The sequence below is a fragment of the Schistocerca cancellata genome, chromosome 1 (assembly GCF_023864275.1).
Source record: "Schistocerca cancellata isolate TAMUIC-IGC-003103 chromosome 1, iqSchCanc2.1, whole genome shotgun sequence".
Lineage (NCBI taxonomy): Eukaryota > Metazoa > Arthropoda > Insecta > Orthoptera > Acrididae > Schistocerca > Schistocerca cancellata.
In genome coordinates, this window is record NC_064626.1 from 938637961 (window position 1) to 938659451 (window position 21491).

General features: G+C 38.3%; 1 protein-coding gene across 1 annotated transcript in view; it reads right to left on the bottom strand.

The window, feature by feature from the left end:
* Positions 1-20900, bottom strand: part of LOC126191501 (golgin subfamily A member 3-like) — a 72959-nt gene extending 52059 nt beyond the window's left edge. The window contains exon 1 of the mRNA XM_049932396.1: positions 20830-20900. The gene's annotated coding sequence lies outside the window, so the exon portion shown is untranslated. The remainder of the gene's footprint in view (positions 1-20829) is intronic.
* Positions 20901-21491: the final 591 nt, after the last annotated feature.

The window sequence follows — 21491 nt, forward strand, 5'->3', positions numbered from 1 at the left end:
ATGAGACAAATACATCACAATTCACAATATCTGAGTTTACAACTACGGAAATGTGTGTTCGCTTTGGTGGTACATATACTAAAACTATGAAAATGCAATTAAGTGATTTGCTGTAAAATTATTAGTCATTCAAAAAGAATGAAAACTGCTGAAGGGATTGTAATGCCATTGCCTACGGCACAAGATGTAGTTCCTATAAGTGTAATGAGGCCCCTAACTTGCCACTAGAGGGACATGGGCACTCACCCATACGATGACAGAATGAGAATGTGCACATGTCGACCATCCACTACACTGTCGTGCTAAAAACAGAGAAATGGGGGCTTCAAAAGTAGACCAAAAGGGTATACTGCATTTCCTGAGAGTGGAACGAGTGTGAGGAATGGAAATACAGCAAAGTATGGCAGAGGTGTACAAAGACCAGAGCGTGTCCTTTGGGTCAAGGTGCGGCACAAGCGATTCAAAGATGGACAAATGTCAGTGGCCAATGATGTACGATCTGGAATGCCACACTGCACTACTGACACCTGTCCATTATTGAACAGCGATAAGTTATGGTGGCATCCACTGGCCCAAAGACCGAACTGAATATCAGAATTTCAATGGGCATCTATAACTCTCTGTACATTTGTGGCATTCTTTGATGAATTTCATTTCCCCACACTTCTTCTGGCAGAAGGAAACACACTGCACCCCTCTGCTCTCCTTGTGAAAGCTCTATTTCTCTGTTTTCAGCACTAGAGAGTTAGCAAATGGTGCATGTGCTCTCTTTGTCATCATGTGGCATTACAGTCCCTTCAGTGATTTTTATTTTACAGCCTTTGGCTCATTTCTTTTTGAATGAGGGTAATATATTCATTGAGTTTGTAAACAACGAGTGTGGCAAATGAGAAAAAAAATGTTTCCTCTGATCTCAGTGACTATTCCACCAATGTCTGCCACAGAATTGTTGTTAGGAAAACAGCCTGCATCTTGACATAGAAAATAACAATAGAAAGTAATAAGAGTGGGATGAATTTCAGTATTAGAAGAGTAGATGATGGACATTATTCTAGATACAATGTACATCATCAGTGACTTGGCAGCACAGCTCCATTTACATCTTCATCCACATCTACACTCAGGAAACCACTATAATTTGAATGGCAGAGGGTACTTTCCATTTTATCATTCATTAGGGCTTCTTCCCATTCCATTTGTGTGTAGAGTGTGGGAAGAATTAATTATTGCTTAAATGCCTCTGTGCATGCTATAAGTAGCCTAACCTTATCTTGAATAGGGAGTTGTAGTGTGAGGTGATGCAGTTGATGAAGAAGGAAGTATTCTGTTACTGTATGAAATGAAGATGAAACTATTTATAAATCATGTATTTGGTTGTGATTATTGCACTAGTTAAATTAAATATATCAAAGAATGAGAGATATGGTTGGTTTGATTCCAAGATGGACAAAAACTGTAGAAAACACCCAACTATTTAAACCAGTTTCTGAGCAAATAAGACTGTAAAGTATCAATATTGTATGTGATTCTCATAGTGATGTAAGTGTTACAAATAACAGTTATTTTGAGGATGAAGTAAATGTAAGTAAATTTCCTTACTTTACCAGTACCTGGGTATGTAATAACAGAGGAAAAGTTAGTTAATTTTAAACTGGGACTAGCAAAATTTGAGAAACCTATGCTTCTCCTGAACTATAAACAACCACCTTTAATTTTGAACATGGACTGAATGACAGTTCGTCATGCCACCATTGCCTTTAGCAGAGAGACTTTTGGTTTTATGTGTAGAGGAGAATGTAAAGACTTAAGGAAGTGAAGATTCTTATCTTATTCTAGTTTAAAGGATATTAAAGCAAGTGAAGTGGCTGACTTATTTATAATGGCAAATGGTATAGACCAAAAAAGAAAATAGAAACAGTATGATAAGGGAAAATTTACAGCTGGGGACAGCTTCTCTAAAGTGATCAATGATAAAAAAAACTTTATTGAATAAGCAAGAATAGTCAGAACTTCTTGGCCATCTGGAAAAATACGATGTTATCTTCATATGAAGTCCTGGAGCTATAAAGGACTTTGTGTGTACATTAAAAGTCAAGGATCACACTCCATTAAATGTGAAACCATTTCCTATCCCACTACTGATCAAAACCCTATAGTGGCTGTGAAGAATGTTGATGGCATGATAAGAGTAGTCCTACATGCTACATCTCTCATCTTATACAGGGCATCCCAGACAGAATCGTCAATATTCAGAAATATGACAGAACACTCATTTGAAGCAAAAAACATCTTATGTACATCTGCCCTATTCTGAATGGTTTTTTGAGTTGGAACATGATTAATGTACATTTGTTTTGGGGCTCAACTGCACTTACCCTAATTGCTGTACTGATTGTATTAGTACAATTAACTGGTCAATGAGATCATCAGACGTTATACCACTAGATTTTTGTTTATGCCATTGAATGAAATCTGAGCTGTATGAATGAAAGGGGAATATGTGAGATGAACTGTTTAGTCACATCATGGATGCTGATGCCCTCATTACCAGGCGTGAAGAAGCATTCAGACATGCAACATATCTTGTTTCTCAAGAGTGCAGAAATGCAGTGAAGCTGAAGGTCGGATATTCAAACATTTAGTGTGAATTGTCCAAGAACTGTGACATCTACAATAATGCTTAAAGGTGTTAGAAAGACTGATACTTTGTAAAACATATGTTGTAATGTTTACTAACTGTTATACATGTGTAAACCTGGCAATGTATTGAATGAAACAGAAAATAAATAATATGTACATTAAATGTGTTCTATCTTGGAAACCATTCGGAATACAGCATATGTCCATATGAAGCTTTTTGCCTCAAATTACCATGCCTGTAATATCCCTGAATATTAACCATTCTCTTGGAACACCCTGTACATCAGAAGAAGAAAGGGATAAACCACTCACCACCGAATAACGTTTAAGTAAGGGTAAAGGAGTTCAGTACATTATTACTATGAGGCAAATAGCAGGGTGCTAGCAAGTACCACTGGCTAATGAATCCAGACAGTATACTGCTTTCCTCTTTGAACGAATGGAATTTTACTTTAGATTACTAAAGAGGTCCATGGACACAATCGAAGCAAAGAATCTAAATGTGACAGTGTGGTTTTTATTAGAGCCTTAAACCAATTAATTAGTAAGGTGTTATGGCACAAGATCTTGACATATGTAGATGAAATAGTTATCCTTAGTTATACATGGAAACATCACTGTGAAACTATGGAGAGACAATTCCAGTGGTTGGGAAGTGGAAGAGTAACTAGTAAATTATGCAAATCACAACTTGGGTGATGGAAGATAAAATGTTTAGGCAATGTTATCAATAGGTGTGGTATTATTGCTAAGTAAAAACTCAGAGCCACAAAATAAAGACTCAACAGAAAGCTTAGATATTATAAACTTTCACCAAGAGTTTGTAAAAGGTCAAACTATGGATGCTCCTGAGTTGTGGGATTTAACTGAAGCTAAATGGGACTGGAAGTGAACAAGTGTCCACAGAGATGAGCTTAAGAGAATTCGAAATTGCTTGTGTAATGCACTATTATTACTTCATCCAAATTTTGAGTATCCTCTCTAGAGGTATACAGATGCATCAGATTATGGATTATGGTGCACTGTTTTTAAATTTATTCAAGGACAAGTGTTGGATGGTCATTGCCCATCTGGATTCGCCAGTAGATTACTAACTCAACATGAACAGAATTATGATAATACTGAAAAATGGGAGCAAGGTTAGGGTTTAAAGTCTTGTGGATAGCAAGGCCATTATAGAAGGAGCACAAGCTCATATTAAGAAACCATGGAAAAGGAAACTGGTTGTGCCCTTTCAAAGGAGCCATCCTGGCACTTGCCTTAAAATAATTTGGGAAATCTTGCGAAACCTAAATCTGGATGGTTGGGTGGTGATTTGAACCATTGTTCTTCCAAATGTAAATTCAGTGTGCTAAACACTGTGACACATCCCTTGGTATCGCTGAAAAATAAGCTGTATGTGTTGTTTGAAGTTTTAAGAAATTTATGTATCCACTAGCTGGGAGTGAAGTATAGTTCTGATCACAAAGCTCTGACATTTTTAATGCATAGTAAATTGTTACATTTGAGAGTTTTTAGATGCTACCTGTAATTACAGCAGTTTTACTTCCTTATAAGATATATTAAAAGATATGAGAAATTAGTGTCAGATAAGTTATCTCAATTACATCTGAGTATGCAAATGACTTCAGATGTTCCAGCAAGAGAGTGTTTCGGTGTTTACTTTACAGACCAGTACTTTAAGAAAATTTGTCTGTTTTTCAAAAATATTGACAAACATTAAATGGCGATAAATATTCCCACTGAGTAAATTACACAACTCCATGATAAGTCTTGTACAAACATTGACACCTCAAGTTTGAAATTGTATGACAATGTTCTGTTTAAGAAACCTTATAGCAGCAGCAGCACTTGTTACATACACACATACACTGAAGAGCCAAAGAAACTGGTACACCTATCAATTATCGCATAGGGCCCCATAAGCAAGCGGAAGTGCCACAACAAGACATGACTAATGTCTAAACCAGTGCTGGAGGTAACTGACACCATGAACACTGTAGGGCTCTCTATAAATCCATAACAGTATGTCGGGGGAGGGGGGGGGGGATATCTCTTCTGAACAGCAGGTTGCAAGGCATCCCAGATATGCTCAATAATGTTCATGTCTGGGGAGTTTGGTGGCCAACAGAAGTGCTTAAACTCAGAAAAGTGTTCCTGGAGCCACTCTGTAGTAATTCTGGACATGTGGGGTATTGCATTGTCCCACTGGAATTGCCCAAGTCCATCTAAATGCACACTGGACATGAATGGATGCAGGTGATGAGACAGGATGCTTACATATGGACCACCTGTCAGAGTCGTATCTAGGCGTATCAGGGGTCCCATATCATTCCAACGGCACATACCCCACACCAATACAGAGCCTCCATCAGCTTGAACAGTTCCCTGCTGTCATGCAGGGTCCATGGATTTATGAGATCGTCTCCATATCTGCACAAGTCCATCCACTTGATACAATTTGAAAAGAGACTCGTCCGACCAGGCAACATGTTTCTAGCAATCAACAGTCCAATGTCAGTGTTGACGGGCCCAGGCGAAGCGTAAAGCTTTGTGTTGTGCAGTCATCAAGGGTACATGAGTGGGCCTTTGGCTCAAAAAGGCTCCTATTAATGATGTTTCATTGAATGGTTCACATGCTGCCATTTGCTAATGGCCCAGCATTGAAATCTGCAGCGATTTGCGGAAGCGTTACACTTCTGTCACGTTGGAAGTCTCTTCAGTTTGTTGTTGGTCCCATTCTTGCAGGATCTTTTCCCGGCCTTGGCAACGTTAGAGATTTGATGTTTTACCAGATTCCTGATACTCACAGTATACTCGTGAAATGATTGTATGGAAAAATTCCCACTTCCTCGATACCTCAGAGATGCTGTGTCCCATCGCTCGTGCGCCGACTATGGCACTATGTTTAAACTTACTTAAATCTTGGTAACCTGCCACTGTAGCAGCAGTAACCAATCTAATAACTGCGCCAGACATTTGTTGTCTTATATAGGCATTGCCGACCACAGCCATTCTGCCTGTTTACATACCTCTGTATTTGAATACACATGCCTATGCCAGTTTCTTTGGTGCTCCAGTGTATAAGTAAATACTATTATTTCAAGAAAATGAGTTATTTTGTCAAAAGAACTTTGTATAGGTAGACCCATTACATGCAGATTCATTTTCCATGTTTTCAGATTTATGTGATTTTAGTTTTTAAGTCCAGCATTGCTACTAGTTAACAGTATGTAGAAGTAGTAATGCATCAGCACATATCAATGCGTATCCTCTGTCATGTTTGTTGAGATGTGAATCGAAAGTTCAGGTCAGTAGAGCTGTGAAGTTGCACTTGACAGGGTCTGATTTAAAATGTCAGTTAAAAGAAAAGAAAGTGTGCCTGTTGAAGGAAAGTAGCATGTGCGAAGGTTATATTCAGCTGAAACAAAGCTGGAAGGTTTGGACTGCTAGACTTTCAGCATGCTCTGGTACTTACTGAATCCACTGCGAGAACTATTGTGACAATGTGAATCAACTGGAAAAACTGCTCAATCTTCAGTTAACTTAAGTGTGACTAGAGTGATCAAATCTCCCTTGGAGGCGATGGAAAGAATAGAAATATGCTAAGCCACTGGACTGAGCACCACAGCCAACATTACCTTAATGTTCCTAACCATCCACTTTCCATTATTGATTCAAATAAAAACATTAAGTTCTGTTTCTGCCACCAAACACTACATCTATCCTGCAACCAATGGACCAGGGAGTTATTTCTACATTCAAGAAATACTATATGCATACAATTTTCTCCAAACTCATAGAAGAATGTGATCCAAGTGACGAACTTACCATCAAGATTTTCTGGCAACAGTTTACTATCAAGACGGCAGTTGATGTTATTAGAGATGTGTGGATTGATGTCACTCCAAAATATATGAATGTTATATGGAGGAAACTGTATTCCAAAGCTATGCCAACGCTAAAAGATGAAGTAATCACTGATATCACTGCTGCAGGAAAAGAAACTGTGGACGTGGTACGCCAGATTGGGTGACATTGGTGAAGAGAATGTGTGTGCCCTCCTGAACTCTCATTCAGAGGATCTCAGCAGTGAAGATTAGATAGTTTTCAGTGAGAATAGTAATAAAGATAAAACATACATTGAGGAATTTCAGCCTGTTGGAAAGCTGACAACAAAGAAAACGCCCGAGTCTTCCAGAATGATCAATGCTGCAACGAGAATTTTTGGGGAACATGATCCTGAAGAAGTATGAAGAGTGCAATAGTGAAGAGAGATGTTGAACATTCTCTTAAATGTTATAAAGAGTTGTATAGTCAAATGCCAAATGAAATTACACAGCTACCAATTAAACATTTCTTTGCAATATAGTGTGGCCCTTCGAATGAATGTCAAGTGCCTAGTGAGAACACTTCAGCTACAAAGGATTTTAATGTAAAGAAATACATCACAGAACCTAAACTGACCACAGCACCATTAAATTCTTCTGATTTAGATGATCCATACACTATTTAGGATGCAGACTTAATGATAAAGATTTCCGCGTATCATCGTGTTTTAGAGTTAAACCTTTAAGTGTATACATTTTGCATTAAAATGCATTTCAGAAAGATGGTAATGCTTATTTTTGGTAAAAACATTATGAAACTCTGCTGTTTTAAACTTAATATGTGAGTAAATTATAACCTAATGTCATATTTTAAGTATAAAATGACTCTCGATGTACACAAATTTGCTATGTGTGACAATTCTATGGAACATAAGTATCACACATAACGAGACTTACCCGTACATGTGCAATATCTGTCAGAAAGTTAAAGCAAGCATGGTACACCAGTATAATGAATTGCAAAATATTTTTCCATGGTGGTTCTCCACAGAGGTAATATATTTAATTAAGGACATTTTTACATATTCTATCAATTGCTGTGTAAACTTTATAGAAATGTGTTGGCAGGTTGATGGCTGACTTGGTCAAAAATGGAAACTATGTTGGGAGAGGGACCAGGTAAAATATTTACAGTGAATTCAAGAAAGTAGTGAAAATTAGGAAAAAAACAATGGAAAAGGGCATACTGGCCACATGCAGTGTGGGTGATATGGTGATGGTTTATGGTCATCAGATAAGCAAACTAAGAAAAAGCTTCCTTGTATGAAGGACTATTCTTTATCAAACCCATGCCTCATCCAAAGGCAGCTGTTTTACTTGTGGCAGAGAACAAGGCTTGTATAGTGGCCATGATTTGAAGAAGTTTCTATATGGACATATGAATCCATTGAATAATTGAATAACGAAAAAATATACAGGAGGAGCAATAGTAATTACTTACTGAGGAGATGATATTTAAGAGTATATTATTAGTAGTTATAAGTCCATTGAGGCTGATACTTTGAGGGAAGAAGATAACAGACTTTTGCGTTCACTTGAGTTTTATCTTACACTTTTTGATCGAAACCAAAGCCAGTCACCCTCCTCCAAACCTCCCTCTTCTGCTTCACCTCCCATCTCTCTTCATCACTCCACCCAACACAACTCCTCATCCCAGTTGAGCTGCAATTCCAGCACAGCATATTCTGCCAACACAATGTAGCCGTTCAGCTACCAAAGTTCTCAATCCTGTTTATGTGCCATGTGCATTTCAATGGTTATTGCCTCTAATGTTGACGAGTTGTTACACTGAAAATAGGTATACGTAAACAAATAATTACAGAGGGTATCACTTTCCATACTGATGTCATGCTGACAAGCTGCCAAAGAAGTTCTGTCAACGTATCCTTTGATCGATACAGTGGAACCACATCCATATGGAATATACGACTGCTCATAATTTTTAGTATTATACAAAATGACCATCAGTCTTATCTTCTGAATAATATATCAAGTAATGATCTCATTGCTAAATAAAAAAAAGTAAGTTGACATGTGTTCATCTCCAGATGTGTGATATGTTATTACTAATACAGATTCCATTATTTTGTGAGAGTTTTAGACTTTCTTTTGAATCACTGGGCAGCAGTGAGGATTTGGTGGCACTCACCTGCTAACTCTGGACAACAGGCTGCCAGCCAGTTTTGTTGGATATGCAAAGAAAAAACGATTTTGAATATGAAGATATACAATGATCTTTTTTTAAATGAATTTTAATACACTGGATCTTCAGTTAGATTTTTGTATGCCTTCCTGTATCAAACAGAGCTCAGGTAAGGTTCATGCTGATGTTAATAAACAAGCAATGAATGTTATTTATACAGTTTGTTACTGAAATCCTCAATACAACAAAAAGATATTTTTGATTTGTCTACAACTGAAGCTCAAGTAATGGAGTGAGATTCCAGAATGGAGGTATTGAGTAGAGTTAAATTTGGAAATGTAGTTCAAAACACGAGTCAAGAAGTAAATCTCTAAACTAGGAATTACAGCTCTAAAGTAGTATGCAGAGCTGGACCACTACACCAGGTTTGTTTGACCGACAGGAGAGTGTCACTGAAATCCTGAATTTCCAGACACTTGAAGAAAGATGTCAAACATCTTACAAAAGCTTGCATACAAAATTCAAGAGCCAGTAGTAAGAGAGGGATATAGGAATTACTGTAGTCTCCTACATACAGCTCCTGTAAGAACTGCATAACTGTAATTAGGTGAATTAATAAGTGCATAGGGGCATTTCAGCAGCCATTCTTCCTGCCCTACATACAGAAATGGAATTGGCACAAATATTTATATGTAGTACAAAGAGCCCTCTGTCATGTATTTTGCACTGGGAAGGGTAGTCAAATCCCCTGTTGGAGGATATGGTTGAGCTTTTTAAGACTAGAGTGATATTGCGTGATCAGAGGAGTGCTGGTCGGAGGCTGGTTAATAGGTTTATTGGTGTCAGAGGAGCAGATGGTATATGAGATTTGTTTATGGATGAAGTGTATAGGATACTGTCTGTCAGTAAAGGCTCTAGTAAGGTTGTCAGTATATTTTGGCAATTCCTGTTTACCACAGCAGATGTGGCATCCATGGGTGGCAAGACTGTAACGAAGAGACCTTTCGACTTGGAACTAGTGACAGCTCTCAGAGTGGAGATACTGTTGGCGAGTGGTGCAGCTGACCGTGGTGGTCAAGCGGTTCTAGGCACTTCAGTCCCGAACCGCGTGACTGCTACGGTCGCAGGTTCAAATCCTGCCTCGGGCATGGATGTGTGTAATGTCCTTAGGTTAGTTAGGTTTAAGTAGTTTTAAGTTCTAAGGGACTGATGACCTCAGATGTTAAGTCCCATAGTGCTCAGAGCTATTTGAACCATTTTGAGTGGTGCACTTGATATGGGCGGATGCATTTATGGAGCAATCTAAAGGATGGAGATTGACATCTAGGAATTTGGCTTGATGTGTTGAGAGTGATCAGTTGAAGCGGATTTTTGCCCCTTCCTCCCCCCCCCCCCCTTTTCTCTGTTCCTATAGCTCTTTTGCTCTATCTTTTGTAGTTTTTTCATCTTGCTGCATGACTGCAAAGTTATCTGCCCAAAGCCCTGCCTCTTTAAAGCTACGCACTCTTTGCATCCTCCCTTTCTCCCTCCCCACCTCCATCAGCTCAGGCAACTGCTTTCAATAAATAATTATCTACAATAAATCTCTTCCTGCCCATGGGAGTGATGTTTTTTATGTCTGTGTGATTGTCTGTCTGAATATGTCTACTTTTGCTAGAAAAAGAGCTAGAGCTTCAAAGGTAGTTTGAATGCAGTTTCCTTTTACATGTTTCTCTGCTCCACGCATGTCTGCTAAAGGTGACTGGCTGCCTTTCCCTTACTTTATGTATTTGTTCATCCAGGGAATTCCATTATTGTTAAAAAATTAATTAAGTAGAGATCTTATCAGTTTAGACATATATTAGGTTATTTGTCTAACCTGCCATTTGTCACTGCAACAGTTCCTGATAGTTTCTATATACAAATGGAGGTAAACAAATCCCAAAAAAACTTCCATCTAATTTTACTTCACTCAGCACTCTTAAAAGTTTCAGAAAAGATAATACACAATGGCATCTTAACAGTCTAACTAAAAATACATTACTGGTCATTCAAATTGCTACACCAAGAAGAAATGCAGATGATAAATGGGTATTCATTGGACAAATATACTGGGTGTTCAAAAAGTTAGCATAAATTTGAAAACTTAATAAACCACAGAATAATGTAGATACAGAGGTAAAAATTGACACACACGCTTGGAATGACATGGGGTTTTATTAGAACAAAAAAAAAAAAAAAAAAAAAAAAATTTCACAAAATGTCTGACAGATGGCGCTGGACAGCAAAACACCAGTGACTGCGCATGACAATCGTGTATAAAAGAAGCTGTAATGAGAGAGAGAGAATCAGATGCACCAGCACTCGCAGCATGTTGACGTTACCTGAAAAGGCGCTTTTAGTGAAGTTTTGTTATCAGAATGGGGAAAGAGCTAGTTCAGCATTACGATCCTATCGCCATAGGAAGGGGATTCCAATGGGTAAAGGTCCGTTGACAAATGCACCTGTGGCGAGAATGATTTTGAAGTTCGAAGCCATGCGTTCTTTAGACGACCGAGCACAAGGCGTAATGCTGCTGAGGCAAATCAGGAAGAAATGGAGACTGTAGCGGGTTCATCTATGCACAGGAAAGTTAGCGCTCGTGCAGTCGCACATTGCACCAGCATTCCATACACTACTGTTTGGTTGGCACTGAGGTGTACCCTCCGATGCTATCCGTACAAAATCCATCGGCATCATGAACCGTTACCTGGTGATTTAGTGAAGCGGAGGGCATTTGCAGTGTGGCCATTTCAAAAGATGGTGGAAGAAGACGATTGCTTGAGTAACGTGCTGTGGACCGATGAAGCACATTTCACGCTCCGAGGGTCTGTCCCAGACCTCAGTCCGTGCAGTTATTGGCTTTGGGGTTACCTGAAGTCGCAAGTGTATCGTGATCGACCGACATCTCTAGCGATGTTGAAAGACAACATTCGACGCCAATGCCTCACCATAACTCCAGACATGCTTTACAGTGCTGTTCACAAGATTATTCCTCGACTACAGCTATTGTTGAGGAATGATGGTGGACATATTGGGCATTTCCTGTAAAGAACATAATCTTTCCTTTGTCTTACTTTGTTATGCTATATTGCTATTCTGATCAGATGAAGCGCCATCTGTCGGACATTTTTTGAACTTTTTAATTTTTTTGGTTCTAATAAAACCCCATGTCATTCCAAGCATGTGTGTCAATTTGTACCTCTCTATCTACATTATTCCGTGATTTATTCAGTTTTCAAATTTATACTGACTTTTTGATCACCCGCTATTATACTAGAACCGACATGTGATTACATTTTCACGCAATTTGGGTGCATAGATCCTGGGAAATCAGTACCCAGAACAACCACCTCTGGCCGTAATAATGGCCTTGATATGCCTGGGCATTGAGTCAAACAGAGCTTGGATGGCGTGTAGAGGTACTGCTGCCCATGCAGCTTCAACACGATACCACAATTCATCAAGAGTAGTGACTGGCGTATTGTGACGAGCCAGTTGCTCGGCCACCATTGACCAGATGTTTTCAATTGGTGAGAGATCTGGAGAATGAGCTGACCAGGGCAGCAGTCGAACATTTTCTGTATCCAGAAAGGCCCGTATAGGACCTCCAACATGTGGTCATGCATTATCCTGCTGAAATGTAGGGTTTCGCAGGGATCAAATGAAGGGTAGAGCCACGGGTCATAACACATCAGAAATGTAACATCCACTGTTCAAGGTGCCATCAATGCGAACAAGAGGTGACCGAGACATGTAACCAATGGCACTCCATACCATCACACTGGGTGATACGCCAGTATGGCGATGACGAATACAAGCTTCCAATTTGCGTTCACCGTGATGTCGCCAAACACGGATGTGACCATCATGATGCTGTAAACAGAACCTGGATTCATCCAAAAAAATGACGTTTTGCCATTCGTGCATCCAGGTTCATCGTTGAGTACACCATCGCAGGCGCTCCTGTCTGTGATGCAGCGTCAAGGGTAACCGCAGCCATGGTCTCCGAGCCGATAGTCCATGTTGCTGCAAACGTTGTCAAACAGTTCGTGCAGATTGTTGTTGTCTTGCAAACGTCCCCATCTGTTGACTCAGGTATCGAGATGTGGCTGCACGATCCGTTACAGCCATGCGGAAAAGATGCCTGTCATCTCGACTGCTAGTGATACGAGGCTGTTGGGATCCAGCATGGATTTCCGTATTACCCTCCTGAACCCAACAATTCCATGTTCTGCTAACAGTCATTGGATCTCGACCAACACGAGCAGCAATGTCGCGATACGATAAAATGCAATCGCGATAGGCTACAATTCGATCTTTATCAAAGTCGGAAACGATATGGTATGCATTTCTCCTCCTTACATGAGGCATCACAACAACGTTTCACCAGGCAACGCAGGTCAACTGCTGTTTGTGTGTGAGAAATCGGTAGGAAACTTTCCTCATGTCAGCACGTTGTAGGTGTCGCCACCGGTGCCAACCTTGTGTGAATGCTCTGAAAATCTAATCATTTGCATATCACAGCATCTTCTTCCTGTCAGTTAAATTTTGCATCTGTAGCATGTCATCTTCGTGGTGTAGCAATTTTAATGGTCAGTAGTGTAATATACTTTCAAAGTCACAGTTTGGATTTCTACAGAGTTCTGATACTGAGAAGGCTATTAACATTTCAGAGATAATGTACTTAATTTGTTAGACAATAAATTATGAACTGCTGGTATACTATATGATCTATCAGAGGCGTTTAACTAAATTAGAATACTGTGGTGTAAAAAGAAATGTTGCAGAATGGTTCAAAATATATCTCTTTGACAGAAAAAAGGATGTCAATAGGAAAGTGTCTTGTATTAAGCTATCAGTCATCATCTAGCTGGGATCTAATCACATCTGGTGTCCCAGAAGATACCATTTTAGGGTCCCCAACGTTATTGTTAGTATTAATTACCTTTAACCAGTAACTTTATTACACACAAAGTTTGTTTTCTTTGCAGATGATACAAACATTTCATTAAATAGCAAATAAAGTATAGTTTTAGAAAGATCAACTAATGAAATTTTTCCTGCCCATTGATAAATGATTCCTAGCTAATACTTTTCAATAAACTTTGAAAAGACACACTATATGCAGTTCAGAATTGAGTACCTACAAACAAGCCCATCTCAGAGACCTACACAAATTAATGAAGCTTCTCTTAACAAGGTGGGTGCATTCTGACATCTAGGTTCTTGAGTACTAAGTGACGGCTATGTGAATGAGGATGTACAAACAAGAATCAAACTAACCTGGATGCAATTTGGAGATGTCACAAGTGTTCTCTGGGAAAAGAAGATGCTCGTCCACCTAAAATCAAATATACCGGGTGTCCCAAAAAGAATGACCCAATTTTAAATAGAATTGTTTATTAAGAAGAAGGGCTTAATACCAACAAATTGAATTCTAAATTACTCAGAAAAAACAGAAGTTTATAAAAATCCATCATAAATGTTCAATATTTCCTCCACTGGCTGCATGGACGACATCTAGCTGATAGCCGAATTCATCCCAAACTGAGCATAAGGTGTCTGCTGTCACTGAAGATACAGCAGCTGATATTCTGGTTTTTAGTTTATCAATGTCACAAGGTAAGGGATGAACATAAAAACATTGTTTAACATATCCCACAGGAAGAAATCACATGGTGTTAAGTCAGGGGCCCTAGGAGGCCAAGAGTGTAAAGCCTGGTCTCATGGTCATATAGACCCTGTCCAACATTGAGGCATGTTGGCATTGAAGAAACTGCACTCATAGTGACATCTAGCAGATTTTTTCTTAAACTCTAGACCATGCCGATTACATCTAGTGCTGTTTCAGTTACCTAGTGACATTTGTCTCAATATTATTACAAGTTAAAATATGGTCATTCTTTTTGGGGCACCCTTTACAATGCACAAAGATAAGAGCTATTGCATTATATGGTACTGAGTGTTAGCCTGCACTCAAAAGTGCTGAGCACTTGGTACATGTCATGGAAATGTGGATATACTGAGAGGATCATTAGGTTTTTCTCTTCTCAACCATATCAACAATACAATGATTTGACAACTAGCTGGAGCGGCTTTAGTCACTGAGAATATGCAAGACTGGATACTTTGCTGGTGTGGATGCTCACAGAGGCACCACTTAGATCAGTCATCAGCTCAGCCAATCATCTCACTGTCAAATAAGACCCAAAAAGTAGACCCATTCGAATGGGAAAGCTATAGTAGTAGTAAAAGGAGGAGGAGGAAGAGGAAAAAGACAAAGAAGAAGTGGAAGAAGATGCAGTTCAGGACTTGTAAGAGGTTTCCTCCCAGTATATGTATAAAATGTAACATGCAAACAGAAGAGCTGACAGTGTTAGATTCTTGGAATTGCAATTTGATACTAAATTCAGTTGAAAGAAGTATATTAGAGAGCCAATAAAGCACTTAAAGAATTCTTTATTTGCAATGCACATACTATCAGACATGGGCTGATGAAGCTAGCACATTTCACTTACTTTCATTCCACAATATAATACACAATTATTTTTGGCCAGCTCATCAAGAGAAGCTAAAGTTTTCCAAGTTCAAAAGCATTTAATACAAATTATTAGTGGTGTGAACTCAAGAACATTCTCTACAGGCCCAGTCAACAAACAGGAATACTAAATACTGCTTCTCAATACATTTATTCCTTATGAAATTTGTCATAAACATATTCATGGAATCAATACTAGAAATATGAATAATATTTACAAAACTTTAAAGCAACTTATTTTGAACCTGAATGCTATTAATTATTCAGGAACACAACATTCTATAACTTGCCAGCAGCCTCAAACTTTTTATTACAACTATTTTTCAGTAAAACCAATTGATGTACATATCAATCAAAGTGGGCAATACAAAAAATTTGGCTTCTGCTCATCTCCACTGCAGTAATGAAATAAATGCAAGTAAGTGTTTGAAACTGATTTCTGTTTTATAATGCACAGCTACAACAGTCTAAGAATTATCATACGCATCTCATTGTCTTAATTATTTACATTTTTGTAACAGGTTTATTATTATCTCCTAAATGAAAATATGTTTGAAATGTTTTGACTTATTGCAGATCCATGAGGACCATTTCCTTAGGATCTTGGATGGAACAGTAGCACATACCTCTTTTTGTAAATATGTACTATGTATTCTTATGTTATGATGTGTTCTACATCCTTGAAGATCTCCTCACATTTTTTGTCATCAGCAAAAGATGCAATATAACCTACATTGCCCTTGGTCTGCTGCTGTGAAAAGGTGTCTGTCCTGTTCATTAAAAAACTAAACATTTCCCCACCTGAAGATGAAGCTATGAACCACTGAAATGCATAGTGGCAAAATAAACGACTCATGCAGAAAACTTTTATTTGTATTTATCAACAGCCACAGCCCTAATGATGACGTCATTTATGGAAAAAATATTCCTGTCTCATTTCTAACCTAATCTCAAAACTGTGTTCTTTCTTTCAGCTCTTCTGCCATGAACTATATATCTCTTTACCTCATTCTGTCGTTTATTCTTCTCTCTGCATACAATTTCTGCGCACATTTTATGGACACCTTAAGAAAATATTTCTAATTTTGAAAGCTGGGAACTGTTACATTTGGCATTCGGGTGTAGCTCCCACTGAAATTAACACAACTTAAGGCAGATACTGCAAATATAATTACTGCTGACGAAAACACGACAAGTTAAATTTGTTAGCTGTGACTGTCTAACTAATTTAAATATCTATTGATTTCAAACATTTTCATGGAACCCTCACCATGAAGGAATTATCCAAGTGGGACAGAAATTAGTAAATATAATGAACATGTGCAGAAAAACAATTGATTACAATTTCAGAAAAAATCGATGATTTATTCAAGAGAAAGAGCTTCACAAACTGAACAAGTGAATAACACGTTGGTCCATGCCTGGCCATTATGCAAGCAGTTATTCCGCTGGGCTTCATTGATGTGTTGTGGATGATAACCAAAGGGGTTCTGCTATGAAATGAAATGGTATCCTAGGCCTTCACTCCGGATTGCTGAGCCCTATAGTGGCTGACAGTCAAGTTGGTATCCCAACACTCTCCAGAGCCTCGTCAGACATGTCTTCATTGGTCTCTGAGGCCTCGACTTTCCTTGACTGGAGTACAACTGCTGACAGTGATTAGCCCCACTTTGAACTGAACCCCAGTGACCAGTGAAGAAGTGTCTGGAGATGCCCTGCACAGTGGTGGGATATTAAACTGACTGTCACCTGCCATATTACCCAACAACCATGAGTGATTATCTAGTGCGCCATTTCATTTCACAGCAGGACCCCTTTGGTTGTCATTACGGCACCCTTAAAGCATGGCAGTACACTGATGATATTCTATGCCCTGTTTTATTGCCCTTCATGGCAAGACATCCTGGGCTTACATTTCAGCAAGATAAAGCCCTATTGCACATCACGAGAATTTCTATTGTTTGTCTTCATGCTTGCTAAATCCTTCTTTGGGCAGCAAGGTCGCCAGTTCTCTCCCCAACTGAGAATCTTTGGAGCATTATGTGCAGGACCCTCCAACCAGCTCAGGATTTTGATGATCTAACACACCAGTTGGACATAACTTGGCACACTATCCCTCAGGTCATTCAACAACTCTATAAATCAATGCCAAGCTGAATAACTGCTTGCATAAGGGCCAGCGGTGGACCAACATATTACTGACTTGCTGAATTTTTGAAGCTTTTTCTCTTGAATAAATCACATATTTTTTCTGAAATTGTATTTATTTGTTTGTCTGTAGATGTATACCACATCTACTGATTTCTGTCCCATTTGGATAATTCTTTTGTAGTTGCATTTTTTTAATACCAAATTGGGCACATGGGGGACATTGAATGTATTAAAAGTAAGGGTGACATGAATGGTCATTTGTTTGTTTGGCTCATAGGAACGTCATAGAAACGTTTAAAGACAAACTGGTGGACTGCTGAGGGCAGATACCAATTATCCCACAAAGGCTCTTACAAAGTTTCGAGAACCAGTATTTAATGAGGCATTCTTATTCCCCTTAAGTATTGCTCCTCTATGGACTGCAAAGACAAAATTAGACTAATTACAGCAAGCACAGAGGCACTTTAGCCATCCTGCTCATTACACAATTGGAGCTGGACAAAACCCGTGCCAATACCCTCTGCCCTGTACTTCATAGTAGTATTTATGCAGATACAATTCTGCCAAGAGACACACACATCAGTTATCAAAGTGCATGAGAGGAAAACAACATTAGGTAAAGGACAGATTGCTACTCACTGCAAAGATGTCCTATTGGATTGTAGACAGCCATAATGAAAACAAATCTTTTCACAGTGTCTGTCTGCAACCCAACGAGTCATGTTTACAATGAGTAGCAATCGATCCTCTAACTAATACTGTTGATTTTCCGATGTTGAGTTTACACTGTCTGGAATAGAATTTCCAAATTTTTCAATCAATGTTGACAAGAATTGAATCAGGAATCATGTCAAACATTAGGTAGTGATTAAACTGGGGTTGACTGTTAGTAAATGTAGCGTGAGGCTATTGTCCATATACTTAACTATTTAAAGAGCTCTTCCAGTAACATTTAGTTGTGATAGGGTACATTGCCAATTTTCTGAATTACCATAATGTGCACTGGTTGGATCAAACTATAAATTTATTTTGCACTATTAGCTGTTGTGCATATTTAGGCTGTGTAACCATTTTCAAATGATAACATACTGTAACCTACTGAATAGACACATTTGGATTGCAGCTGAAGCATTTGTTAGATCATTTAATGGTAAAAACTGCCACTCCCCTTTTTGAAGACGCTGTTTTGCTGTGCACACTCATTGGTTTTTTTAGCGTGACTCTGCATTTTTGTGTTCGGTAAAGTGTGCAGCCAATGGTTTCTAAATTTTAAATAGCAGTCTAAAAGAGGTCCTTTTATACACTGCATATTGTCATTATTGCTCAATTGTGAGCAATGAAAATTTTCTTCCTAAATGAAGAGTTGCCCCAGAATACGATGGTATGAGCGAATTAAAACAGAGAAAGTAAGCCAACTTTTAGAAATTTTGATGTCAAAAAACAAATACTGGGATGATTCCTTTAAAAATGGCATGACTAATTTCCTTCCTCAATTAGAACCTGTGCACCAGCTGTAATGGCCACATTAACATCTGATCTTCTCTCTTCGTAAACACCTAAGAATTTACAACATTCATTTTCTTCATTCATTCATTTTTCTGCCATGCATAATTTTTAACAGTGTGATCAGGTTAGGTGTAGCACAGAATTGTATATACGGTATTTTGTTTTATGTTAAGTTCAATGACAGTCTGTTTGCAGAATACCAGTTATGAATTTTAAAGAAAATTTTAATTTACAGTGCTGAGTTCCTGAGTTGGTTGTGATTATTAAGCCTGAATCATTAGCAAGCTGAATTCTTTCTGTTTCTTTGATGTACAATGGCAGCTTATTTACATAAAGCAAGAACAAGAGTAGGTCCAATGCTGATCCCGGTGGTACAGTTTAGTGATTAGTCCCCATTCTGAAGATGCTGTTGTGTTGCATATAGTAATAAGATTTCTCAGGGTGACAAGCTGAACTCTTTTAGCTAGATTAACTATACAGCCAAACGCTTCTACATTTGTATGTTTCATGACTGCAGATCTTAATATTTCTGCACATTGAGAGACAGTGGTCAGTATTCACAACAGATAAGCATTTTCTCAAGGTGCATTGGATACTACTATATTTTTCATTGAATGAGCCTCTCTCACATATAACTGCAGCATATGTAGAAAGTCTAAGATTTCACATAATACTTCCAGCTAAGGCATTCTTTTACATAAAACAAATAATAATAAATAAACAAAATCATCATGAGAAAGTAAGAGTGGTATCACATTTAATGTACCTGTGATAATAAGGGTTGTCGAATATTCATTTTGGTTCATATTTCCACCTGCTGCAAGTGACAATATTTATGCTGCTTCCCAAATATTAATAATTTTAATGGTAATGTATTTAATTTCTTGTCTGTGTTTGAAGTTATTCAGTAAAAACTACTGCATTTTGTCTATGATCACTAGTTCAGTAACGGTATTACTGTGACAGAAATCTAACATGCACACCTTCAAAACAAAATTTTTGTACTGCTTTCAAGTATCCAATCTGTCTCCACATATGAATGTTTGCTGTAATATTTTATATACAATATTCTGGAATTATTATCTTAACTGACCTGCATACATATTATTCCCAGAAAGAAAAAAAATGCATTACACTCTATTCACCATAATACTAATGAGGGGCTTGATAGGTCGAGACTGCTTATTTTTTTATGCAAACTCAATACAAGGCTTATTTTATCCTCCCGTTGTATCATGGTAGTCATAAACCTGTTGTCATTACAAAAACAGACAGGTTCACAGTCCTACAATTTGTGTGTTACGGCATTGTCAAAACTAGAACATTCCTTTTAATCTTCAGCAAAAATTGGTCGGCAGTAGTAGAACCTCAAATTGTTCACAATAATACTGCAGTTTGTTCAATCCAAGTTCCACATTGCACATCATAAGACTGCTTACAACCTACAACAACCTATTATTTACGTGATCAGCTGGGAGCTCATGTGTAAGAGAAACACAAGTCAACAGCATACGCAGCTATTGCAAGCTCATGTGTAACTAACTGGGTGAAGCAAGTATTCGAACGATCGGATTAACTTATGAGCATGAAACATGACATTGTGAAGTTGTCTGTTCGGCCTCACTCAGTCACGATCATTTACAGTGCCAGGAGCAATATGCCCATTCGGGGAAGTACACTGCCCATGACAGCAGTCCGATTACGTTATCTTCCTTGTAACGCCAATATGAACCTAATTTTAAGTTACTAATAAAAATTAGTGTTCTCTGTAAGTGCACTATTTCTGTTCCCATATGTGTACTGTCCATTCTTGGTAGTAAATAAGCACCGGAAAAATGAACATTTGGATTAGCATGCCGAAACCAATCAAAATGTATCAATTTCAAACTTTTTTTGGTGAAGGTAAGTTAATTATTTTACAGGATGCATCATTCACATACATTGTTCAAACCATGGCAATTGTTGACAGCCACAGCCATATGATGACAACTCAGCACCGTGTATTTGTTGCTACTGCCTATCGATACGACAATCGATAGGAAAGTTTACTCCAATCGAAGGAAAAGCTTTGAACGTGAGATATGTGCAGAAATGAGATGTGCGCAAACCCGGAAGTTGGAAATGGAGATTACAGCGAAATTGCTCAAATCAGTTGGTGCAAATCACGTTTGCGCAGGCAAGTTGAGAAAAGTGGGACACAAGGCATGTACATCTATGAAGTGACTATGTTATGAACATCAAATCCGTCTAGCCACTTGATTTTGGGACGATGCTCCTTTTCTACAATTTGCGGTGAATTGTGAATTGTGTTTTATTCGTCTCATAACGTACATTTCCAAACTATTTGGTTTGCTAACAGGAGACATGTCAAAAACTTATAACACAGTTACAACGTATTTTACACAAATAAATAGTAGAACTAACATGAATAACAACAACATAAGGATATTTCTTGGAATATTTAACACACTGTATCCAGCTCAAATTTCCAGTTTGTCTTGGATGAATTCATCCACTGAGTAATAACATTTCATGTCAGTGCCTCATATAGCTTTCTATTAAGTGGACCAAATTCACCTGCATTAACTTCTTCCCTTTTAAT